This window comes from Phascolarctos cinereus, unplaced genomic scaffold, assembly GCF_003287225.1.
Source record: "Phascolarctos cinereus isolate Bilbo 61053 unplaced genomic scaffold, phaCin_HiC Scaffold_1;HRSCAF=81, whole genome shotgun sequence".
Classification (NCBI taxonomy): domain Eukaryota; kingdom Metazoa; phylum Chordata; class Mammalia; order Diprotodontia; family Phascolarctidae; genus Phascolarctos; species Phascolarctos cinereus.
Genome location: NW_027555514.1, coordinates 261,224,635 through 261,252,364, shown reverse-complemented (window position 1 = coordinate 261,252,364; position 27,730 = coordinate 261,224,635). Strand labels below are relative to the sequence as shown.

The window sequence follows — 27,730 nt, the reverse complement described above, 5'->3', positions numbered from 1 at the left end:
TAGTGGACTTACAGTCAAGAGGAAGTGAGTTTAAATGCTGCCTCAGATACTTTCTAGCTATGAGCCTGGACAAATCACTTAGCTTTTCTCAACCTGTTTTCCTGATGGTAAAATGAAGATGACAATAACAGCCACCTTACAGGGCTGTTTCTTCATCTCTTTTGCCTCTTCATCAACCGTAACACTGCCCCTAATTGTACATGTTCCCCAATGCTCTGTCCTTGGCTCTCTCCTCTCTCTACATTCTCAGTGTAATCTCTTCAGCGTCCATGGGTTTAACTATCACCTCAGTGCATGTGGCTCTCAGATCTCCATATTCATCCCCAGCCTACTCTTTGAGCTTCAGATTATTCGGTCTTTCAAACTGGATGTCCAGAAGGCATCTTAAACACAACATGTCCCCAGCTGAACTCATTATTTCCCCCTGAAGCCCTCACCTCTTACAAATCTCCCCATTTCTGTAGAAGGCATGACCCTCTTATCCCTTCAATCTCTCTCTCCACTTATCCAATCACATGCTGGATCTTGCTGTTTCTACTTTTACAACATCTCTCAAATCTTATCCTTTCTATCCACTCTCATAGTTCAGGTCCTAATCGCTTCTCACCTAGATCACTGCAATAGCCCCCTAATTGGACTCCCTGCCACATGTTTCTCACCACTACAGTCTATCTTACCTACTATGGCCAAAATCGTTTTCCTTGTCCCTACTCAGTCAACTCAAGTGGCTTCCTATTACCTCTAGCATAAAATACGAACTCTTCTGTTTAACTTTGAAAGTCCTACACTATCTGGCCCCAACTCTTTCCAGCCTCATTTGGACATTCCTCCTTCCTCTGCTCTCTGTAATCCAACCAAACAGGCCTCCTCTCTGATCTTCACACACAACACTCCATCTCCTCTCTCTGTTCCTTTGTATTGGCTATACCAGATGCCTAGAATGCACTCCCTCTTCACCTTCACCTTACAGCATTCCTCTTTTCCTTTACAACACATAAAATTTACATAAAGTATTTCCTGATTCCCTTATTAATGCCCTCCTTTAAAAAATTCCTTAGATTTAATCATTTGTACATATTTGTACTCATTAACTTCATATTTATGCTATATATATTTATATTAACTTATCTCCCTAATTAGTGTAAGCTCTTTGAAAAGGACCCAGATACATACACACACACACACACACACACACATACATTGTGTCACCATTTTGTGGTGACAAAGAGCTGGGAATGAAAGGCATGCCCATCATGGCTGAACAAATTATGGCATTTGAATGTAACAGAATGTAATAAAGGTAATAGAATATTATTGTGTTATAAGAAATGGTAAAAGGGAAAGTTTCAGAAACTGTCCAGAGAAACTTCCCAGAGAAACCTAGGAAGATTTTGTGAACTGATACATAATGAGATAGGCAGAATCTGGAGGACAACTTACACAATAACAACAGACAAAGACAAAACATTTTGAGACTTCATAATCCTGATAATGCAAAGACTAATACTGAAGTCAAGGGATCAATGATAGAGCATGCTTTCCTTGAAGAGAGGTAATGGACTATGAGCACAGAAAGAGAAGTATGTATGTTAATATATATTATGTATGTTAATATATAACAAATATGGCCAATGAGGGAATTTGTTTTACTTAACTATGTGTATTATTATAAGGGTTTTTTTTCTACAAAAGGAGTGGAGTAGGAGGGACAGAAAACAGATCTTTGTTGATTGAAAAAATTTAAAAAAAAAGAATGTAAACTCTTTGTAAGTAGGGATTATTTTGTTCTTTATCCTTGTGTCCTCAGAGCCTAGCACAGTTCTGGGAACAAATTAGGAGTTTAAGAAATTCTTGTTGATTGATTAATTGTGAGGATCAAATGAGATAATATGTGGAAATGTTCTTTAAACCTTAGCACACTATACGATGATAGCTATTATTTTTATTACAGTACAATAATACTCTATTAAATTCACATACCACAGTTTGTCTAGCCACTCCCCAATCAATGGGCACCCACTTTGTTTCCAGTTCTTTCCCAACTCTCTTTTTCCAAGTGGGTGGTGATGTTGTTTTGAGGCATATATGGACTCTAGCTTCTTAAGGCTGGTTTTGCTTTATCATGTTGGTCTCCATACTTAAAATTATGAAGGCCTTCAACTCTTTATTCTTTCTTGAGTCCCCTGACCACACTCTTATCTGACTCAATTTCAATGTAGAGACTCCTTTTTGAAAAGCAAACCACTCCATTCCTTAAATTAAAATGTAAATAGAAAGAGATATAAAATGGACAGTGCTGAAGTATAATTCTAGGAATCCTGCCATCATATCCACCCAGTCAAAAATGATCTTATCATGTAGGTTTGAACTGAAGGTATGCTAATAGAAAACATAATATTTTTTGAACATTGAGAAAAACAGTCACAACAAAGTTTGTGGTAATATCTATATTACAATAAGTGCTGGATTTTAACTAATACCTAATCTTATCCAAGAATAATTTAACCAGGGAAGGAATTACTGTGTGGTATAGAGATACAAATGGTACAGGGCATCGTAGAGAGAACATTAGTCCTGGAGTCAAAAAGATCTGGGTTCCAAATCTACATCAGATATTTACGGGCTGTGTAATCCTGGGAAAGTCACCTAAACATCTCAGAGCCTCAATTTCCCCAACTGTAAGATGAGGGGATTGGTCTTGATGACCTCGAAGGTCCTTTCTGGCCCTAACTCTATAATCCTAAGAAATTTTCTTTACACAACATTCCTATCATTAATCATATGCCAAACAGAATACCTTCCATCAGGTATAACTGAGAGGATCTTGAGTCATCAGGGGAGAAAGAAAATGTAAGAGGCTGAAATTATCATGCATCTCTTTGTTTAGCCTCTAAAAAAGTAAATTTAGCCTTTGTATCCATGGAAGTCCTGTTTTAGGAGGAACTGGCCATGCACATGTCTAGGTGATGCAGTAGATAGAGTGCTGGCCCTGGAGTCAGAAGACCTGAATTCAAATCCAGCCTCAGATACTTGCTAGTTGTGTGACTTTGGGCAAGTCATTTAACCCTGCTTGCCTCAGTTTCCTCATTTGTAAAATGAGCTGGAGAAGGAAATGGCAAACCACTCTGCCATCTTTGCCAAGAAAACTCCAAAAGGAGTCACAAAGAGTTGGACACCACTGAAAATGACTTAAACAAACAAAAAAAAATCAAATATAATGAATATTATATATTATGTGTAAACAGAAGTGGCCTTAAGAAGAGTAATGACAAATTTGTTATAGAAATGGATACATGTTTGTTAGAGACTTACATTGAAGAGGAAGGATGGTGTGGTGGATAGAGCCTCAAAGATAAGAGATGCTGGGTTCAAATCCTGCCCTTGACACAAACTGGCTGTATTATCCCAAGTAGGTGATTGTCTAGGTTACCTATAGTTTACTCTAAGACTAAATTTCACAGAAGATGCTGACCTGTCTTGGTACAAGGAGTTTATTCACCTGTTCCCTCTGCTACAGAAAGCATATACCCAATCCCTGTTCCCATAGGATATAACTTGTTCACACGGATTTTGCTTTTTTTAATTAAACTTTGTTCTTGCCAGTGGTGAGTTTATCCATTATTTTTTGTGCCAAATATCTTCTTGGGTTTCCATGTGGTTGGCATTAGCATTTTGGCTTCAAAAGTAAATCTAATAAAGCATTTTAAAGAGTACTCAAAAAGTTAGCTTGCAACTATTATCCAAAATATCATTTGATATACTTTTTAATTATTTAATGGTCTGTTTAAAAATGTAAGTGTTTCTTATGGGTTCATTGGTGGCACACTAAGAGGAAAGCAGGTTAGAAGTTCGTTAAAGTGAGAATCATATTCTGGTCTCTCATGTCCAGGCTGATAAGTTAGGTTGTATTTTAAAAAAGTGTTGGCTCAAAAATGCCTCTTTCAGTTTAAAAAATCATTTCAAAGTACAACAAATGGCAGTTTGAATTTTTCTGAAATTGGTCATTAAGCTGAGGAAGCCCTTTTATTTCCTTTTTAGTAAGTGCTTTTGATTATTTTTATTTATGATTTAAGTTATTTCGTGGTTTCTTTTACATACACTGCACACGTAAGCCAGAGAGTTTGAACAGTAGACAGAGACAGACTCAAAGTCAGGAAGATACAGGTTCCAGAATCGCCTTTGCTGCAAGTCGCAAAGTCACTGACTTTGTGACCATGTCAAATCACTTAACCTCTGAGTCCCCAGGTAACTCTAAGACTGTAAGTTTCACAGAAGATGTTGGACTAAACTGACAGGTATTTTCTTTACTGGAAGTTCCCTATACAAAAAAAAAATCACAAATCCAGGCCAAAAAAAATGAAAATCTATATTTGTATAAACATTATGTTATAGGACCATATATTTTGAGATGTTGTTCATCCATTTCAATCATGTCTGACTCTTTGTGACCCCATTTGGGGTTTTCTTAGCAGAAATCCTGGAGTAGTTTACCATTTCCTTCTCCAGCTCATTTTACAGACGAGAAACTGAGGCAAACAGGGTTAAGTGACTTGCCCAGGGTCACACAGCTAGGAAGTGTCTGAGGCCAGATTTTAACTCAGATCTTCCTGTCTCCAGGCCCAGCACTCTATTCACTGAGCTACCTAGGGGCCCCACATTTTTTTTTTGTGAAAGTACCTTAAAAGCCACCATGTTCAACTTCTGATTGACAGATGTGAAAACTGAGACTCAAAGCAGTTAATGGGTATGTATATACATGTAATGACACACTATATGTAGTGTGTAAGGGAATGTCAGTGACTTCTATTAGGGTGTCAATAAGTCATACTCAGGAGAACCTTAAAGCTATCAAGGATCTTAGAAATTACCTAGTCTAACTTCCATTTTTATGGCTGAGGAAACTGAGGTCTAAGTCATTGACACAAGGGAAACTGTGTTCATCTACCTGTATCTCTGGTTAGAGAGATGTGTCTATCTGTGTAAATGTTCACATGCAAACATATCACGTCACCTGAGAGTGTTGCTTGGAACAGTGCAAAGGTAAGTGACTTGTCCACAGTCATATAACTTGCCTTGGGAGATACTGATGTATGTATATAGCTGTAATGAATATGTGTATATAAGGATATGAACTGTATCTGTGATTCCATTGGTATAGAGATCTCCTGGATAGAGAACTCACTCTATCAATGTAAGTAGGTACCTTTTCTTTATCTTTAAGTCTTAGAAAGGCACCTAGAAAAGGGAGAGGGTCATTGACTTGCCCAGGGTCACCTAGCCAATATGTGTCAGAGGCAAAGCTTAAACTCAGGTCTTCCTGGCTCTGAGGTCAGTTCTTTATCCACTATGACAAACTGATTTACAAGGTGTCTAATCTGCAGGATCAAATATAAACTCTCTTGTTTGGTATTTCAAGCCTATCATAACCTGGCCCTTCCCAGTTTTCAAGTTATCCAACATTTTGCTTTCCTCCAGATACCATATGATCTACCTACACTGACTTGCTTGCAGTCCCCCACCACGCAAACATGCCATTCCAAATCCATCTCTGCTGCTTAGCACTGCTGTCTCCCACATCTGGAATGTCTTTCCCTTTGAATGCCACCACTTAGGCTGCCTGACTTCCTTCAAGAGTCGGCTCCAATTCAGCCTTTTGAAGGAGGCCTTTCCTAAGCACCTCAGTTGTTAATGCCTTGCCTTTTCAGATTACTTTCAATATGTTAGATAGATAGATAGATGATAGATAGATAGATAGATAGATAGATAGATAGATAGATAGATAGATAGATAGATGGATGGATGGATGGATGGATGGATGGATGGATGGATGGATGGATGGATAAATAGATAAATGGATGGATATATGGATGGATGAATAGATATATGGATAGATGAATGGATGGATAACTAGATGGGTGGACAGATAAGTGTAAGATGGTGGATAGACAGATAGATGGAAAGATAGATAGATGGATGGATGGATGGATGGATGATAGATAGGGTAAATGGATGGATAAATAGATAAATGAATGGATAGATGGATGGATGGCTAGATGGATGATAGATAAGTAAATGGATGAGTAGATGGATAGATGAATGGATGGATAACTAGATGGGTAGATGGATAAGTATAAGATGGTAGATAGATAGATGGATAGATAGATTGGCAGATGGATAAATGGATACATAGGTAGATATTAGATAGATGATGGATTATGTATACATATATATATATATATATATATATATAGGTAATATATATTATCTCTATGTATATATTAGAGATAAAGAAATATGTAGCTAGCTATCTTGTATGTACCTGGTTGTTTGTGTCTTGTCCCTCCCATTAGTATAGAAGTCCCCTGAGAGCAGGGATTATGTCTTTGCCTTCCTTTTTATCCCCAGTGCTTAGCACAAAGCCCAGAATACAGTGTATGCTTGCTAGATGTTTGTTGACTTGACTTAAAAATAAACAAGACATTTTATTTTCTTGGACTGGAACCATTCATGTGGAGACACAAGTCATCCTCAGGCAATCTATGATGTTGGCAATAAGGAAGCAGCAGAGTTGATAAAAGTCCAAAAATTCCCAGCAGTCAAGGACAGAGCTCATTGTCAAGAAACAGCTGGTTGGTGTTTTGACTTGATCTGTACAACCCACTACCAAAAAAAAAATGCCTTTGTTTTTGGTTTCCATTGGAAAACCAGACCTGAACAGCAGCTGGGTAGCTCTGAGCCTGGATTCTGCAGCTAATTCAGGTTCAGAACAGGAAATACTCAGTGACCTTGGCAGTCAGTGCAAAGCATTCCCTGAAGAGAGCCAAAGAAAGTAAGACTGGAGGAACTTCCCGATTAGGTGGCAAAGTGGGTGTCTAAGAGGTAGGGGGAGAAGTCAGAGCAGCAACTTGACTAGATAAGCCAGAGATGCTTCTTAGATCAGAGCTGGAAGTCAATAGGAAGCTACTGCCCAGGTGATTTTAAACTTTTTGGCCAAATAATATGAATTCAGAAAAGTTTTATATTTATGGAGTATACATGTATGTGTTTGTCTAAAAGGACATTAAATAACTGGGGGGAAAGGAATTCTTATGAGGAACTCCAAAGTTGGAAATTCCCTCCACCAATGCACATCAGTAATTCATTCACAATTTACCTTCTTGGAAAGTTACCTGGTAGAGAGACAAAAATCAACTCAGGCTATTAGTTACAATCTTTTTTTTTTCTTTCTTTCTTTCTTTTTTTTTTGGTGAGGCAATTGGGGTTAAGTGACTTGTCCAAGGTCACACAGCTAATAAGTGTCATGTGTCTGAGGCCAGATTTGAACTCAGGTCCTCCTGACTTCAGGCCTGGTGCTCTATCCACTGCACCACCCAGTTGTCCCCAGGGATAGATCTATTCTTGAAGAACACCACTATATCATCTGGGAATTATTTTTGAAACCAAATGTAATTTAAGGTAATTTGTGTCAGAAATTATTCTGGTGATGTTGTCCTGGTTAATTAAATAAAGTTTTCAGAAATGGGTTAGTAATGGTGCTACTGTGTGTTGATTTTACTTGTGAAATTTGGTTTTGCTTGATAAATCTAACCCCAAGGTAACAGATCAGAGTTAAAGATTGTAACTAATGGGGGCAGCTAGGTGGTGCAGTGGACAGAGCACCAACCCTGGAGTCAGGAGGATGTGAGTTCAAATTCTAGCCTCAGACCAAACATTTGACACTTACTAGCTGTATGACCCTGGGCAAGTCACTTAACCACAATTGCTCTAAAAAAAAAAGAATAGATCTAACCAAAGATTTGATTTTCTATCTTCCCGGTCCAAATCCAAAGGCCTCCAATCCTTTCTATCTAACAACTACCTACTGTCCCTTCTGAAACTGGTTACAGGGTCTTAGTCTGGGACGCAAAGAGTATTTGATACTTGTCCCTATAGTCAACAATCTGTGAGTATAATTGGTCATAATATGGGTAATATATACATAACACAGAGCCCCATTTTCCTTGTATTTAGTTTTTCTGATGGCCCTATGGAAAGACAAGTTCCTTAATAAATTTCTATCTTCGTAAAGAAAAAAATTACCTGAAGGCACTGAGTTAAGTGAGTTGCCAATGTTCACAAGACTAAAAACCATAATAGCTAACACTTTAAGATTTACAAGGTGCTTTACTAATATTATCTCATTTGAGCCTCCCAACAACCCTGGGAGATAGGTGCTTGCTCATAGTATCCCCATTTGACAGATGAGGAAACTGAGCCCAAGAGTAGCTAAATGACTTGCCTGGGATCACACAACTAGTCAGTGTCTGAGGAAGCACTTGAACTCAGGCCTTCCTGACACCAGGTCCATCACTCTACCCACTCTAACCAGGTAGCTAGCATGAGTCAGAAGAAGAATTTGACCCTAGACTTTCTTGACTCCAAAGATCCTTTTGCTGCCTTGAACGTCTTTTAGACTGTAAGCTCCTCGAGGGCAAAGACTGTCTTTCGACATTCTTTGTATTCCCCAGGCTCAGCACAGTGCCTGATACGTTGTAGGTGCTCATCGACTGATACTAAATGAAATATCCAAATTATATTAATAGATTTGAAAGATAAGAATTTGGTAGCCTCTGAATTTAGGTACAAATTCTCTTGTTGAACCTCATTTTCCTTACTTACAAAATGAAGAGATTTACCTAAATTTTTTCTAAGGTTCCTTCTAGCCCTAGAGTTCTTATGACCCAATGACCAATTGGGACATCAACAGAAACCATTGTCACCCCCCCCCCCCAAAACATGCTTTGGGGAAGGGGGATTTAATGGACAGGTTATTGGGCATAGGGAGGTGTTAATGGACTACTTTAATTTTCTTTAACTGCTTTCTTCTGGAAGAGACACTAGCTCAGAGATCATCTCTGAGGAGTTACACAACAGAAGGGAAATTGTAGGAGACAGAGGTTGCTAAAGGGGAAAATTACGTTGAAATTACAGCAGTACCCACGCCAGCCTCAGAAGGCGAAAACCAAGGGAAAGAGGGGCAATTTCACTGATTTAACTCTGTCCAGGGGAGGGAACAGAGTATTTTAAATGATAGAGTGCAGGATTACATTTGTAGAAATTTGCTTTTGAAAAGCTGCCTGAAATGGAAGCTTGTCTCATGTTCAGTCCAGTATGGTAATTGGTCCTTTATATTTTTGAGTTCTTCACGACTGATGCTGGCTTTGAAAACTAAAAAGCATTTTCATTTTCCCCAAATAAAAAGCAGTCACAGATTTTCCCACTAGGGCTCAGTCAATGGAACTGGGAGGTGGCTGAAACTAGGCTGATGCCCTAGGTGGGGTACAGGAGAAGAGGAAATACATTCTTTAGAGTACGGGAGAAGTCCAAGAAAGAGGACATACGGAATAAGGTGGTCACAAAGCAAGCAACTGGAAGTGATCAACCTCTGCTTTGTTCCCTGGTATGATAGAGTACAAAGACTACTGGATTCTGGAGTAGGAGTAGGCTTGAGTCCTACTTCTAACAGTTAGGTTGGTTAACTAGGGCACAGGAGACTCAACTTTGTTGCCTGTATGATGGGTATAAGAATTCTTTCATTATTTAGTTCACAGTTGCCATGTTTCGTATGCTATAAAGAACTGAAGTGGGAATTGTTTAGAACGTAGCATCAGGTGGGTCCAGCAGCAAGCAGTATACCCAGAGCTCTAGACAGGAAGTTAGCAAGAGGGAAGTCTAGCAGAGCATCAGATTAGGAAGGGCCCTCAGAAGTCATCCATTCCCACCCATACTTGAGCAGGAAACCTGTCCAACAACATCCTCCACAGGAAGTTATTTGGTTTTCATCTAAAGACTTCCAAGGGTGATGGGCGCTTCACATGCTGAAGCAGCTCCTTCCACATTGGACACCTCTAGTTTTTCTGTTCGTCTTCACTTAACCTGCCTTTTGGAACATCCATCAAGTGTTCCTAGCTCTCCCTTTTGGGACCAAACATAGCAAGCCTCTTTCCTCTTCCCTATTAAAACCCATCCAATACTTGGACATCCGTAGATTTCACCTTCTCTTCTCCAGGTAAAACACAAGATGCTAACTTCTAACTACAGGGGACCTTTCATATCATTGAGTGAGATCCATGAGTTTTTCTTGTTTAGCTCTTCATATCTGTTATAAGGGATTTCTATTTCTTCTTTCTGTTGTTGTTCAATTGTGGGCAAGTGGGAGGGAAAGAAGATAAATACGGACTAATTAAAAATGAAATTTAGTTTTTAAAAAATAATACACAGGTAGGACACCAAGGGTAGGTCTTAGGTATAAGGGGATAAGATGGGGCCTGGAGACTGAGATTTAGGAACAAGGTAGGGGTTGGTTTAATCACAAAAGAATAAGGTGATTATCTAGGTAATGGGGCCAAGGTACAATGTCTGGGCAAGATCAGAAACTAGGCTGGCTTGCCAATGAGTCACTGAGGTACTAGCTTAGTACTTCTTATATTCCCCCTGCCCTGTGTCATTGGAAGTCCTAGCTTTTGAAGTGGATTGAACCTACAGGTGGGTGCAGCTGGGTGCTCCACTTAGCAGTGCAGCTAAGTGTGAATGTTAAAAGAATTGAGTAGAATATCCCACTTTCCAGTAACAACAGAATCTAAGACAGCTGGCAGGAATTCTGCTATTGTTAAGGTTCTTGTGATTTTTATTGGAAGTAGGGTTGGCCTGACGAGTGAGCAAAGATGTCTGACATTGATTCATTAAGCAGAGTTCTGCAGCTGGGTGGTGCAGTGGATAGAGCACTGGGTCTCGAATCAAGAAGACTTGGGGTCATATCTGGCCTCAGATACTTTTACTGTACAAGTCATTTAGCCTCTATTTGCCTCAGTTTCCTCAACAGTAAAATGAGAATAACAATAGTAGCAGCCACCTCACAGGGTTGTTGTGAAGATCAAAAGAGGTAACATTTGTTAAAAACATTTGAAACAATAGTGGGCTTATTCTCACCCTCCCCTTCCCAACTCTTTAAGTCTAAGTATTCAAACACCTCTGAATCTTACTAATTTTATGATCATCTAGCCCATGTTTTCCCTTCTTATCCACATAGATATTAGGAGAGAACTTCTCAAATACCCTATAGAATTCTAAGCTTGTCTATGATCTCCAGCTTTGTGACCCTGTTACAAAAGGAAAGGAGGTAGTCTGGCTTTACTTGTCCTTAATGGAGCCATGCTAGCTCTTAGTGATTGGTACTTCCATTTTTAAATGCTCACAAACCATCCCTTTAATAATGAATTTTGGAATTTTGCCAGGATCTGGGAGTTAAACTCATAGACCTTGAGTTTGAAGAATATGTTGGAAAATGGAGACAACAGTTGCCCAGCTCCAATTATGAAGCATCTTTTCCATTCTCTGTGATTTTTAAAAGCTAGCTAACAGAGGCAATACCATCCCATCTGTCCCTTCATATATACTCCTAGATGTAGTTCATCTCCAAACTCATTGAAGTTCATTGAACAGGATTAAGTGACTTGCCCAGGGTCACACAGCTAGTAAATGTCTGAGGCTGGATTTGAACTCATGAAGATGAGTCTTCTTCTTCTTCTTCTTTTTTTAAGGCAATTGGGGTTAAGTGACTTGCCCATGGTCACACAGCTAGTGAGTGCCAAGTGTTTGTTTTGAGACCACATTTGAACTCAGGTCTTCCTGACTATCCACTATGCCACCTAACTGCCCCCAAGATGAGTCTTCGTGACTTCAGGCCCAGCACTCTATCCACTGTGCCACTTATCTGCCCTTCACATACGGATGATTGAAAACTACTCAACAGCAACATGCATGTATATAAACACATGGATATGCAAATTTAATGTAACATAATATAGCAATGATGTGATAGAATATAATACAATATGATATATGATACAATGTAACAATGTAATATAAGAGTAAATGCAACACAATATATAAAAGTCCTGGTGCAATTTTAAACTTCAATACTTACATATATACATGCACATATAATGCATGTATATATATATATATATTTGTATTGTGTGTAGCTATGTTTACAATACATGTATATATGTGTACACCCATGTATAGCTACATGTACATGTGTGTATGCACACACACATGTATACTACATGGATAATAAAATTTTCCTGACTGTGCATATTTATTTACAAAGCTTTTGTTTTCCTTTGTTTTCCCCTTAGAGGGAGGGTGGGTAGGGAGATGAGAGGATGAAAAAAATAAATGTTTATTCATTGAAAAGAATAAGATCACATTTTTTAAAAAGTATTTTTTTAATGGGACTGAAAGTGGCAGCTTGCTCAGAATCCATACAGCAGACCTGGGTTGAAGTATTGCTTTTAAGATATAAAGTCTTTACAACCCCAGGATTGTCACTTAACCTCTCAGAACCCTGGGAAACTCTGTTAAGACTCTTCAATTGAAAAGCAGGTGCTGATCTGCATTGGTAAAGCGAGTTTCCCCAAGGGGAGTTTCCTACACCAATAAAATAACAGATCTCATCCCAAAATAAGGGAAGGGGAGCCATCCTTGTACCATCTGCCAATGCCAGTTGTATCTTGGCAGCAGATCAGTGCAATGTAGGCAGAACAGTTTTAAAAAGTCAGCAGCTCAAAGTGCTTGGAGAAGGACCAAAACACTACCCGCTTCTGGGTCCCAGAATCCCTCCAAGACCCTGCTGAATTCCCATGCTTCAGAGGATCATAGACTTATAGCCGGAAAGCACCTTGGAAGTCATTTAGTATAATTGTCTTGTTTTACAGGTAAGGAAACAGAGGTCCAAAGACAATTTGAACCCAGGTCTTTTGATTATAATATTAGCACCCCTCCTGTTTCCTTTCTGGGACCTTTGCTTGACTAATTGGATCCATCATTAGATGCTCCTTACTCAGCCCTTTTCACCCATATTCCCTCCCCTGGATCGTCACAAATCCACGGTTGGGTTTGCTGTTACTTTTCACTCCTATTCTCCCTGCCAGCATGAACTGATCTAGCCCAGACTTAGTCTAGAACCCTCATCACCACCATCCCTACCCCTCCTCTATCTGGGCACAATATCCAGGCAAAACCAGCCATGCAAGGTTGTTGTGACCCAAGTGAGTTAATGATTGCGAAATCATTTTGAAAGCAACTCATGCAGAGAAATTATTCTCACTGTTATCGCTCTCCATTTTCCCTCATTGAGGAGCTGGGCATCTTCACTGCCATTCTCTCAGCAATATGATTTTTATCCAGACCCTCTGTTGATGTCAAAGTAAGCACTGGAACCAGATGGTCCCCATTCTGGAGCTCCAGAAGTGACATTAAAAAAGGAGTGGGCAGAAAGATTTTATTAGTCACTTGTTGACTTTGAAGCAGTCGCCTTGTTTTCCCCTAAAATTTACAAGACTGATAGAACATTGAACCAACTTATACTAAGGTTTGGACAACAGGGCCCAAATTGACACAAGCTCATAGGTAAGGAATGTGGGGAGGCTACTGTCAAAGGGAGGGCTGGTGCTCCTATCTCCTGATTTGAGAAGTCAAGAGCTTTCAATGACAATGTACTTTAAAAAAAAATAGGACAGGAGAGTAGGGATGGGGATTGAGGGTGTGGATATTGACATAACGAATAAAGACTGGTATATTTCATCAGCCTGATGAGCTCCATTCCCTCGAATGAAGGAAACCACTTAGTGACAGTCTGTTTGCAAATTGGAACCATGAATATAATCCATTTGTTGTTAATGGACAGGGAAGGCCTGGGTGGGACTCAAAATCCTGGCATTTAAAGCAAACCCATATAGGCTGGATACTTTGTCAAGGCTTCCCTGGCATACCACTCCTCTCCCCATCTGCTCTTGAATGGCAGATTATTTAGGTCCTTTATTACATGTGGTATAAGGATGAGAGAGCTGGATTCATATCTAGAGGACCTATGTTTGAATTCCTGCTCTATCGCTTACATGATCCTAGTCAAGTGACTTCTCTCTTTCTGGGACTCGGTTTTCTAACCTGCAAAGTAGAGTTAGATATAGTTAGGTAGAGTTAATTAAAATGGGTTCCCTTCCAATTTTAAATCTATAATCTGTGATCTTTTGATTCTATTAGAAATTACATATCTTCACTCAGTGGCCTGGTTGGAAAATCAAGCAGACAAAAGTTTCTATATTCACTCATCAAAAGTCCTTTAAATTCACTCTCTCTTTAGCACTGGCAATGGTGGGTACTGCCTTTAGTCCAATCAACAAACAATGATTAAGAGACAAGTAGGTGATGTGAAGGATGGAATGCTGGGCTTGGAGTCAAGAACATATATGAATTACAATCTTGCCTCAGATGCTAGCTGTGTGACTCTGGGCAAGTCATCTAACCTTTCCCAGGATTAGTTTTTTCACTTGTATAAATGAGAGGTTGGCCTCAATGGCTTCCGATGGTCCCATCTTGCTCTAAATGTATGATCTGATGATAAGTTTATTGGAAAGGAAAATTTTGGCGGCCTTGGAGAAACCCTGTATTTCTAGGAGTTAAGAGGTAAGGAGAGCTTTTAAGCCCTCATCTGACATTTGGCTGATCTATGCCCAGAGCTAATCTAGATCTGTTTAGGGGAGATATAAGTGGTCATTGAAATGTCCTTGAATTCAAAAAAACCATTTCAAGTTAGTGTTTAATCAGTAGCCTTCATCCCTGGACAACAAATAGCCTTTTCTCTTTTTAGATCCATTTAAAGTAACAATGAGAAGAAGAAAAGATCCCTATTTCAATCAAGTAGCTTAAACAATAACAATAACAAGTATTTATTAAGCAAATACTATGTGCCAGGCACTCTGCTAAGCACTAGTGATAGGAAGAATGGCAAAAGATAGTCCCTGTTCTCAAGGAGCTCACAGTCTAATGGGGGACAGATGCAAATATATGCAAATGACTATAGTCAAACAAGAAATATGCAGAAGAGAAGAGAGACAATCAACAGAGGGAAGACACTAGTCAATAGACAACCATAACCAAAAAGATCAAAGCCACCCAACTCCTGTTTTCATCAGGGAGAATCATCCCAATATTAGAAAATCTAGAACAAATATGGTCACATTCATTCATTCAACAAACATGTATTTGCAAATACATAAACAGATATATGCAAGTAGAAAATAAATTTGATTCCCTTTGACCCAGCAATAGCACTTTTACGGCTATATCCTGAAGAGATCATACAAATGGGAAAAGGACCCACATGTACAAAAATATTTATAGCAGCTCTTTTTTGTGGTGCAAAGAATTGGAAATTGAGGGGATGCCCATCTCTTGGGGAATGGCTGAACGAGCTATGGTGTATGAATGTAATGGAATACTATTGTGCTATAAGAAATGATGAACAGGCTGACTTCAGAAAAACCTGGAAAGACTTGAATTGTCTGATGCTGAGTGAAGTGAGCAGAACCAGGAGAATGTTGTACACAGTAACAGTGATGTTGTGTGATGACTAATGTTGATAGACTTAGCCCTTCTCAGCAATACAAGGATCTAAGACATCTCCAAAGGCCTCGTGATAGAAAATGCTATCCACAAAGAAGGAAGAACTATACAGTTTGAATGCAGATTGAAGCATACTATTTGTTATTTTTTTTTCTTCTATTGTGTTTTGTTTCCTCTCTCTGGTGGTTCCTCCTATTGGTTCTAATTCTTACTTACAACATAACTAATGTGAAAATATGTTTAATAGGAATATACATGTATAACCTATATCAGATTGCGTGCCGTCTTGGGGAGAGAGGTGGGAAAGGAAGGGGAGAAAAGTTTTAAACTCAAAAGCTTATGCAAGTGATTGTTAATAATTCAAAATAAATTAATAAAAGAAAGAAATAAACTTGACTTAGAGTTGTACAATAGAAGAAGATGGTCTATATCCCTTTTGAGAACTTATGCAGCACTTTCAACAATTCCAGGTTGCTTCTAGAAGCAAAAAATACCTCTTTTTAATAACGATATTTTTCTTTGCTTTGTAGCTATGAATCATGAAATACCATAATTTTAAAAGAATCAAAATTATGAATCAACCAAAGAAAAATGGAGAGATGTATGATGAGTGTAGGGAGATGCCACTTTTGATGTGTAAACAAAAACTAGTGTAAAAGATAACATCCAAGGGATGGAAAAGTAGAAAAAAGTGGACTAGAATGTACCAGTACTCAGATAATATTTTAAAAAGACTTAGAAGAAGGCCTCTATCACATTGGATGGACCTTTAATGGATGACTTTTGGATCAAACATAGGCAAGAGTCACAAAAGATTATAAGGCATGAAAAGAGAACCTAACAATGAAAACAGAAATTCACTGAAGCATTGAAGTAGGACAAGATATGATGTTGATAACTTAAGACCCAAGATAATATAGGAGGCATTAAAAGACATTACCTCCTTGTCCTAAATGAATTCATTTCTCTTGGTCCTGACGAGCTTTTTCCCAATACACTGAAAGAATCATGACAAAATCTGTAGTATTATTAAAAGTAATTTAGTAATTTTGTGTATGGGTGATTTTCAGGAAGACTCATCATCCTGAGTTCAAATCTGACCTCAGACACTTACTACCTGTGTGACCCTTTGCTAACCCTGTTTGCCTCAGTTTCTTCATCTGTAAAATGAGCTAGAGAAACAAATAGCAAACCACTCCAGTATCTTTGCCAAGAAAACCCCAGAATGGGACCATGAAGAGTTAGACATGACTGAAAAATGACTGAACAACAACAAAAGGTAGAATGAAATATTTTATGTTTGTTAAGCTAAAAATTAATTTAAAAATAAGAAAGAGAAACAACTTGCTAGCCTAAAAGCACACTCCTTCTCTTTGTCCTATTATTGTGTGCTCACAAAATATATGCTGTATCAGCAAAATGATGGGCATTGCCAATATTATAATTAAATCACAGAAATACATTGTAATCACAACTGCATATGTTCCTGGGAAATGAGGAACTAGGAACTATAAAGTATGATGAAAGAGTTGGAGGTAAAGCAGAGGTTAGAAGTTCCAGAGCCTAAGGATGATTCCAGATGTTTCCAAGACAGAGAAGGTAAGGGAATATAGGAACTACATAGTACAGGAATATAAACATCTTAAGCTCAGGAACTTCAAGGACTATTTCATTTTTGTCTCCGTATCTCCATTTTCTGGTACCTGGCAATCAACCAATAAGCATTTATTAAGCACCTACTATATGTCAGCTGGTCTTGCGCTATGTGCTAGGGATACAAACATAAAGTATGAAATAGTTCCTACTCTCAAAAGAGAATAAATACCAACTAATGAAATCCAAGGTAGTTTGAGAGGGAGGGAAGAATAATAAATCATTGATTGGTCGATTGAACAATTTCATGGAATCTCAGACCTGGGAGTCCAACTCTTGCTTTCAATCTGAATACTCTCTCCAATATCCTCAAAAGTGGCCATCTAGCCTATCTGGTGACCTCTTGTGAGGGGGAGCTCACTAGAAAATATGACAAAAAAAAGGTCTAGTGCCCTGGGAATATTATAAAAATAATAACATGCCATTAAAAGTTAGAAAAAAATTATACAGAATAGATACATGACTTCCTTATCACTTGGGAATGGAAAGCCAGGGAAATATCAAGACTCAAACAAAATGGCTAACATGAAGAAATTGGCCAAGTTAGAAAATGATGTGTGGGGGCAAGGAAGAAGGGAGAAGGGCACAATATTAGAAAGGGTAAAGTGATGTGAGAACATTGACTAACCAATCATAGAAGCAAAGATTTGGAACAAGAAGGACCCTTAAAGGTCATCTAGTTCATAGCCCTCATTTTACAGATGAGGAACTGAGTCTCAAAGAAGTTAAAGGCTTACTTAGGGCCACACAGCTAGTAAGTCGCTCAGGCAGGATTTGAATCTATGTATTTCTGACTCTAAGTTAAGTATTCCATCCGTTACTCCATGTTACCTATCAGATATCCATTTTATCCATTTCATGGCAAAAATAACAATTATGATGGTGATGATGATGAAGTAATAGCAATTTGGGCGATAGTATACATTTGAAGGACTTTTGATCACCAAGGAGGAAGTGGCTTCATTAAATCAATAAATGGCTTCATTATATTTTTAAATTTGCCACCACTCTGAGCAGACATACTCTTATGTTCTTATCAATCCTGCCATTGTCCTAGGACTTCTAGGGACAAAATGCTTCCCAATAACTTGGCACTGAACTGGTAAAACTAAGCTGTTTCTAATTAGTAACTTGTAACCCAAACTCCATGGTGACATTGATTAGAGCAGCCACCCAAGCAGTAGGGTATGCTGACCCTGGAAGTATTTCAGAGTGTGGGGCCATATGATACAAGTGCTCCTATTCATGTGGGATGGTACATACCGACTCACTTCTTAGTGTATCTTTAGGTCTTCTCATCTGCAGAGATACCAAAATGATTTTCCTGAAACAGGCCTGACTATATCACTCCTCTGCTGAAGCAGCTTCATTAAAAGGCATCATGGGAAATGGTAGAACATTAGGAGCTAGAGGTATCCAGATCCCTTATAAAGACCCCTTGTAAAGCTCTGAAAATGTGCCAGAAGGAATAATTAAAAGGTAAAACAAAGATAATCTACTATAAATTTCTTGAGCCAGTCCAGGACTATATTAAAATATTTTCAGAATCCTGAGGAAGCATAAGGTGAAACAGTCCAGTTGCACAAGATAGAGGGACAGAATAGCATGGATAACCAACAGGAGATAGGTGTAGACTAACACCCAGACCTAGTATAAGGTAGCTCAGAGGCCCTATATGTGTCAAGAGACTGACTTAAACCAGCATCTAAGCAGTATGAACCTAAGCCGGCATCCAGCCAGCCTGGGCCTGAACCACAACAGAAAACAAGGTCAAACAATCCCCAAAGAAGTTAAAGATTAGTCTTAGTTTTAGCCACTGAACTCAAGATCAAACAGGAGCCACACATATCATCCAAGAAGAATTAATAACCTAGAATGGATGGTGATAAACTCTACTTAAGAATTGAACTCCTTGAAAATTGGAATGAACCAAACATAAAACAATAACTCCCTGGAACAAAAAGAAATATTAGAATACAATTAAAAGATTGGAAAAAAAGAATATAATGTAAAATATATATTATCAAAACAACTAATCTGAAAAGATGTGAGGAACATTATATTCTCTGAAAATTGTGGTGAAAAAAATCATAACTTCAATATCATATTTTAGGAAAACATAAATGAAAAGTGTACAGATTTCCTAGAAAAAGAAGACAAAGTAAAAATAAAAATAAAATGGAAAGTATCTAATATTTCCCTGATGAAAAAGGAAGAAAAAGAAAGAATGAAAGAAAGAAAAGAAATGAAAACTCCCAGGAAGATAATAGACAAAATCCTTAGCTTCTACAGCAAAGAAAAACTCTTGTAAACAGCCAAAAGAAACTAAACTCTTTTGTTACCAAGAAACTACTGTTAGTATCATACAAGACTTTAAAGCTACCACCTAAAAGAAGAGATCTTGAAATACGGTATTTCAAAAAGCAAAAGATAAAGGCTTATAGTCAAGAGTAACCTTTCCAGAAAAGCTGAGTATAATCCTACAGGAGATAAATTAACCTTTAATTACATAGAAGATTTCAAAATATTCCTAATGAAAAAATTAGAACTTAAAGACACTTTGAAATGGAAACACAAGAAATAGGAAGCTTCAGTTGCTCCCTATTAGACTTTAAATAAAACAATAACTCCTCAGTTTGGCCTTTAAGATCTTTCACAACCTGACTCCAGTCTACTTCTGTTGACTGAATAAACACATCATCCCTTTCCACAATCTCTATCTTCTAGCCAAACTGACCTGTTTTCTGTTCTGCATAATACATCACCTGTCCCTGTGACTTTGCATGGGAAGAATCCCATGCTTGGAATATAGTCTCTCCTCATCTCTGCCTCTTTACCTCTAGCTCTTACCCTGCTTCCCACTGCTAATGCCCTTTCCTACCAAAAAATAGCTTTGTGATTACTATGTTTATATTTTATATTTGCTTATATGTGTCCATACATATTGTTTTCTCATGATAAAATGTAAATTCTTTTAAGATAAGGATTGGGGTTTTTTTTGGTTTTTGTATCCCTAGCACCTAGAATTATAGAGAAAAAGCTGGGAGGGACCAGTAGTCCAACCCTTAATTTAACAGATTAAAAAAACAAAAAACAAAAAACTGAGGCCCTAAATAAGCCTTAGTCATTTGAAAGCTAACATCATTTCCAGTTGTATCTCACTTCTTCAGGACAGCTGAAAAACTTGGTGCACACAAGCTAGCAGTCTTGTTCATTATATCACAAATGCATAATATACATGTAACTGTCATAACTATTTATTAAAGCTGGTGTGAACTGACATACTCATTTTGCTGTATAATGCATTTTTCTGAGTCAAATAGGAAGACTGCTATGTGAGAAAAATGAGTAAACCATTGACCCAGAAGTTCACTTCTAGACATATATCCCAAGCAAGTCTACAAGTCTATGACAGAAAGAAAAGATATATATATGTGTGTGTGTGTGTGTGTGTGTGTGTGTGTGTATGTGTATGTATATTTATATATGTATATATACACTATATATACATATACACATGAGCTCATATGCATATAAATTATCTAAAATAAATAGAAATAATATTTACATTATTATATAATATATTCACACATAGTCATATGTATCATATGTAGTACTGTAATATGCTATATATTGATACATATATATTTAACCTTTCTATATATTTATACATCTATACAGTCTATTTGTTGTTGTTATTGAGTCATTTTTCATTCATACCTGACTCTTTGTGACCCCATTTGGGGTTTTCTTGGCAAAGATACTCATGTGGTTTGCCATTTCCTTCTCCAGCTCATTGGACAGATAAGGAAACTGAAGTGAACAAGGTTAAATGACTCACCCAGGATCACACAGCTAGTAAATGTCTGAGGCTGAATTTGAACTCAAGTCTTCTGAACACCAGACCCATTACTCTATTCATTGTGCCACCTAGCTGCCCTGTATAGTCTATACATCTAATTCAGGAGCGGGGAACCTGTGGCCTTGAAGCCACATGTGGCTTTCTAGGTTCTTGGGTGTGGCCTTTTGACTGAGTCCAATTTTTACAGAGCAAATCCTTTTATTAAAGGGGATTTGTTCTATGAAGTTTGGATTTAGTGAAAAGGCTACACCCGGAGCAGCTAGATGGTGCAGTGGATACAGCACTGGCCCTGAAGTCAGGAGGACCTGAGTTCAAATCCAGCCTCAGACAAAATACTTTACACTAGCTGTGTGGCCCTGGGTAAGTCACTTAACCCAAATTGTCTAAAAAAATTTAAATTAAAAAAAACAATGCCTTGTTAATTGTCAAGTATTAGTTCCCCTATTTTAGGGGGCAGCTAGGTGGTGCAGTAGATTGAGCACTGGCCCTGAAGTCAGGAGGACCTGAGTTCAAATCTGACCTCAGACTAAACACCTCACCCTTACTAGCTGTGTGACCCTGGACAAGGCACTTAACCCCAATTGCCTCACCAAAAAAAAAAAAAAAAAGCCACACCCAAGGACCTAGAAGGCCACATGTGGCCTCGAGGCCCCAGGTTCCCCACCCCTGATCTAACCATTCACACGGGTGTGTGTGTGTGTGTGTGTGTATACATATATATGCAAGATATTCATGAGTAGCACTCTTCCTAGCAACAAAAAACTAGGCTTTATCAATTTGAGATTGATTGAAGTCCAATATTATTATTGTGTAAAAATATGTGATAAGAGATTCAGAAAAAACATGGAACACAACATTTAGAATTAGAAGGATCCTAGAGGTCATTGAGGCCAACCTCCTGATTTTACAGATGAGGAAACTGAGGTAAACAGAGTGAAATGACTTGCCCAGAGTCATACAGCTAGTAAGAGTCTAGTCAGAAATCAAACCCATGTCTTCGTGGTTCCAAGTTCAGCACTCTCTGAGAAGACTTGTATGAGCTGGTACAGAGTAAAAAAAGTCAGCCCTATCATTACCATCAACATCATCCTTGTTCTAACTGATGCTGACATGTATGTCTACACCTAGTTGTGCTCAGGAAAATTGAACCTAAGCTTCTGCCTACTCACCTGCAATCCTTTTGCCAGTACTTTCAATCTTAACTATAAACAAAATTCAGAAAGTATTCATTGGTAGGCAGTCACCAAGCACTCAGACCTTAGACTCTAATATAAGTATGTCTAAGGAGAAAAATAAACCTCCACAGGTCAAACTTGCCTTATTTAAGGCTGGAGCTCCAGTCAAAACTTAATCTCCCGGTCGTCTGATCTCTGCAGTGCATTTGAAACAAGGATTTCCCATGGTCTGGATTACAGTTGTTCCCTGGTTCTCATGCTTCAGAGGGCAGTTCATACATGACAGCACATGTAATCTGCTGAAGAAGTTTGACAAAAACACGGAAATGACATCGGCATGCCTAGCAATCTTTCCAGCCCACAGCCAGTTTCCGAAAGGGAGAAGAGAGAACTTTCTTCTGGTCCCACATTAAAATCCTGGCAATGTTCACATGAAATATTTGTGCTGCTTTACTTCCCTCTCCTATGAATTTTCCTGGCTCAGAGTCAGTGACCTGATTCTCTTCATTCCCCTCCATCACAGAGTGTACTTTTCTTCCCCTAAAGTTCCCTTTTCATCCTGCTACTCCTCCCTTTCTCTTCTGGTTTCTAATTCCTTGTGAAAACTACCTCGGTGTTTGCAATTAGTATGAATGCTTGAGGAAGGTAGAGGGATATTCCCGATAAACAGCTTGAAGAAAGGAAGAGTTCTTCTTTGACCTGGCCTGTGAAAAGTGACTAAGACCTTTCTTTCTTTTTCATCTCTTGTAAGATTCCACTGGGGTCCTGCCCTTGAGGTGATTCTGTGCGCATCAATTACCCCCAAACCACAAATTCTTTGAACCTGCTACTTCTGGTTGTATTGGAGAAATTTCACAATCAGGTCAATTAAACTCTCTGTTTGAAAGTAACTCTTATTTGGGGAAAGTGAAAGAAAAACATAAGCAAAATCAGGGATTATCTGAGTTTTTTCTGTCCTACTCTGATGTCTGACTGTCTGGAACTGGGTGAAATGCAGTAGATAGAGACATCATATTCCTGAGTTGGAAAGTCAGATTTTGCCCAGAGGTCTAAGTGGAGTTATTCCATGATGTCCTTATTAGTAGCCTCATAACTAGGCCAGGGCAGGGCTATCGATGACACTCAGGAATCCCTGCAAATCTTTTTTTTCCCCAAAGAATTATTACATTTCCTGTATTGTTTGAACTTGATAGATATGGTTTGTCTGCTTAAATACATTGGTTCTAAATAAAAAGGTATTGTTTTGATCATTGAAGAAGAAAAGAGAGGAGGAAGGGAAAGGGAGAGGAGAGGGAATATGTGGGAGAATAAAGGAAAGAAAAGAAAGAAAAAGAAGAGAGGAAGAGAAAATATGGAGCAAAAAATGAAGAAATAAAAAGAGGAAAGAGAGGGAGAAAAGAATCAAAGAAAGAAAAGGGAGCGAAGGATGGGAGAAGAGGGAAGGAAGAGAGAAAGGATATGGAGTGAAAGAAGAGAAAGAGGGGCAGCTAGGTGGCACAGTGAATTAGATAGAGCTCAGACCTTGGAGTCAGGAGGACCTGAGTTCAAATCCAGCCTCAGACACTTTATACTTACTAGCTGTGTGACCCTGGGCAAGTCACCTAACCCCAATCACCTTACCAAAAAAAAAATCCTCGGGGAAAAAAAAAAGAAGAGAAAGAGGAAAGAAAGAAAGAAAGAGGGAAGAAGGGATGCAGGCAGAAAAAAGAGGGAATAAAGAAAAGAAAGAGGAATAAGAGGGAAGGAGGGAACTGAGGATATGGAAAGAATGAAAGAGAAAATAAGAAAGAGAAAGAGAGGAAGGAAGGAAGGAAAGAAAGAAGGAAAGAAAGAAAGAAAGAAAGAAAGAAAGAAAGAAAGAAAGAAAGAAAGAAAGAAAGAAAGAAAGAAAGAAAGAAGGAAAAAAGGAAAGGAGAGAGGGAGGAAAGGAGGGAAGAGAGAATGAGGAAAGAAGGGAGGGAGAAAGGAAAGGAGGGGGAAGAAGGAGAAAAAGGAAGAAGGGGAAGAGGAGTCCTCTACTTTGTTTTTGTATTTGAGCACTATGATAGTGTTTTCCTTTCTTGAGTTCCTGATGGTGTGTTGTTTACTCTGAGTTCCAGGACTTTGCTACAGTGTTTTCAAGATGGAGCCTTGCCCAGAATTGTTTTATATCAATAAAGGATTGTCATGTTGAAGGACTACTTGTTCTTACCTGTTGACCAACAGTTGAGTCAATATGTTTTTCTGACAATAAGGATGGAATCTTCCTGCGAACGCTGATCATCTACAACCAATCTAATAACTCCATTCTCAATTACTAGAGGAAAACAATTGACTGTGGTGTGAATCCTGGAACCTTAGAAGGTTAAGATTTGCCCAGGGTCACACAGCTAGTAAGTGTCAGAAGCTGAATTTGAACTCAGATCTTCCTGACTCCAGGACCAGTGCTTTATCCACTGTACCACCAAGCAGCCTCTCTATAAATTAAATTAATTAATCAGAGTGAATTAATTAAAAATAAATGACAGGATCATAATTGAGATAAAGTGAGACCAAACACCTATAATATGAAAATGTGATACTTTCACAGGAGAGAGACAGATTGTCTATGAGAGAACCAAAGAAGGAGAAATTAATGCTAATGAAAGAGAGCAGAAACGGCATCTAGATTGAGCCTTGAAGGATGGGCAGTATTTAAGGAAGGAAAGATAGGAATGTATGTATTCTAGATGTAGGAGATGGTTTAAATAAAGACTTTGAGGCAGCAAAGTGGTATTGCTCATAAGCTTTCACGTGCAGTATTCCATAATATGGACAGACTAGTTCATGTCATTAGCTTTTATAAAGGGGTAATTAATGAGAGTGTGTAACAAGAACAGCACTTCCCAAACCAAAAGTCATTTCCCTCAAAGAGCCCATATAATAATGAGGGAAATAACATGTACATAGGGGTAAGACATGGGGCAGCTAGGTGGCACCATAGTGCATAGAGAGCTGAGCCTGTAGTCAAGGGGACTTGTCTTCCTGAGTTCAAATCCAGCCTTTCAGACTTCTTAGCTGTCTGACTCTGAGCAAGTCACTTAATCTGTTTGCCTCAGTTTCCTCATCTGTTAAATGAGCTGGAGAAAGAAATGACAAACCACTCCAGTGTCTTTGCCAAGAAAACCTCAAATGGGGTCAGGAAGAGTCAGACATAAGTGAAAAACAACAAAAAATACCACGTATGTTCCAGGCTCTGTATTAATCACTTTCGGGTTTTTTTTTTACAAATATTACCTATTTGATCAAAAAACCTTCTCACATAACATCAGATGAAAATGATCTCTACGTCTTAAAATTTCTCATGCCATTTTATACAAACTTTTCCTATGCTCTAGCCCTATTCTTATAAATATATATTATATAATATATGTGTGTGTATATATGTATTTTATGTGTATATGCATATATTCATTTTGTATATGTATGTATACATACATATTAGTGTATATGAATACACATACATATGTGAGTATATGGATACACACACATATATGTATGATATCTTGTCCTCTCTATTAAATTATAAGTCCCTTAAAGTCAGGGACTATATTCCCAAAGCCCAAGTCAGTGTCTTAGATGCAGTTGGAACTTAATAAATGCTCACTGAATCTGACTTTGAACCTTTAAGTGAATTTAATAGAGGATTCTGAACAGAAATATGGTACTGTGAGTCTGGGCAGCCTAAATGCCGACCGTAATAAGATTCCATATCATTTCTACTTCACTGAAGCCTTAGATGAACTCCTGGAGTTATGAGAAATAAACCTCTCAACCAGAACTTTCAGCTATTGTTCAGAGATTCAAATGATAAATATAAAATTGAGATACAGAAATCAAATGCTTTGTGATGGCATCACTGCCAATATTCTAAAGCTGTGCCATCTGTCTCCACTGAAATGTGGAGGGATTTCATAAGTGACATTGATTGCATCATGGGCCTAGAGCTGAAAAGCACGTCAGTCCAACCCCCTCATTTGAAAGAGAAGGGAATTGAGACCCAACAAGGTTGTGATTTGCCCCAGGTCACATAAATGGTGGCTATCAGAGATGGGAGCTGCTTCTAGGTCTGCTGATTCCTCACTTTGACATCCAAGGTATTCTAAGCAGATGCTGGATAACCAGTTACTGGGAATGTCATAGGATGGGGTGGGAGGAAGCTGAGATGAGTCAGACTAGAAAGTTACCGAAGCCCCTTCCCACTCTGAAATTCTGTGATTTTGAATGTGAAGCTTGTGATGTAACCCTCCAACAACCCCATATCTCTAATCATATTTGACCTAAAACAAAGAAAGCCCTATGCAAGAAGACTGCAGATATTTGAAGGAAGTAGATACTATTTGCATTCACTCTGAGCCAGGAGGACCCAAAAAATAACCGTTAAGTGGTACTTGGGCAGGGACTAAATACCATCCGTGTCACCCACACTCAGAGAGGATCACCAGAACACAGGAAATTATGTTCCATCAGACATGCAGGGTGGCTGGGATACTCTACTTGTATATCCCATGATTCATAGTGCCAATGCTGTGGCTAGAAGGCCTACTTTTGAGAGAGTAAGCCACATAACAGCAATTCACATCACATGATATAAAGTGAACTTCATTACTCACATAGCTGAGGCAATGTGGTACAATGGAAAGATTGATGAATTTAGAGTAAAAAAATTACGAGTTTAATTTCCAACTCCACCATTTACTACTTACATGACCTTAGGCAAGGCAGGTTAATTAACGTTTCTAGGGCTCTGTTTCCTCATCTACCAAATAAAGGAGAGGGGAGAGAACCTAGATGGTCTCAAACTCTATCATCTTAACATCTATCATATTCAGAGCATCAGTGGGAACCCACCTGAGGTACCAAAAATTGTTGCAGAAGAATTCAATTGTGAGTATAAGATGGAAGTCAGCTTCTGAAAGGGTGGAAGATTTCTTATCCAATTGATAAAGATACCTTCCACAGTATTTTCTCATAGTATTTTCTCATGAGGGCTGGTGCCAAAGTAGTTAAGGCCACCACTCATTCTCCAAGCTGGCAATGATTACCCAACTGATGTTACCCGAAGCTGAAAGCTTCCTGGGACTTTCCACTAGTCATTGTAAGAGAGTGGCTTATTCCACTAGCCATCAGTGGGTAAGACATTCATATCATTGGACCAACCCAACTACAGGAAGTTGCCTAAAGATTCCCCAAGCTTCTCTAAGGACCTGGGAAATTATAAAGGGGGAGCCAAGGCCATGTCATCTGGATCCAATCGTTGTAGCAGTTTAGAAATCTGCCTTTGGTTCAAAACTGGAAAAAATTAAGAGCATCAGTATTTAAGTCAAAAAGGTGCCCTGGAACCAGTTTGCATACCCGGTGGGCCACACCGATTGTACAAAAGCACTTATACTTAGAGCCTGTCTCCAATCAGCTCTTTGCTGTTTTGTTAGGAAAGTTCCTAAAACTTGACCTTCGCTAAGATTAATAACAGTTGATTTCAGTTGACAAGGTCAACCTGTTGGACCCAAACAGTGATTAGTAATCAAGGAGAATTATGAGTCAAGTAGCTCTGGCTTACATTTTTGTTGCCACT

General features: G+C 38.6%; 1 long non-coding RNA gene across 6 annotated transcripts in view; it reads right to left on the bottom strand.

Annotated features, from left to right (window-relative positions):
- Window positions 1-22,969, bottom strand: part of LOC110221777 (uncharacterized) — a 214,606-nt gene extending 191,637 nt beyond the window's left edge. For 4 of the 6 annotated variants that reach the window (XR_013482873.1, XR_013482874.1, XR_013482878.1 and 1 more), the window contains exon 1: window positions 22,280-22,969. This is a non-coding gene — a long non-coding RNA (uncharacterized LOC110221777). The remainder of the gene's footprint in view (window positions 1-22,279) is intronic. The other 2 variants (XR_002328240.2, XR_013482883.1) reach the window with 2 other exon arrangements.
- Window positions 22,970-27,730: the final 4,761 nt, after the last annotated feature.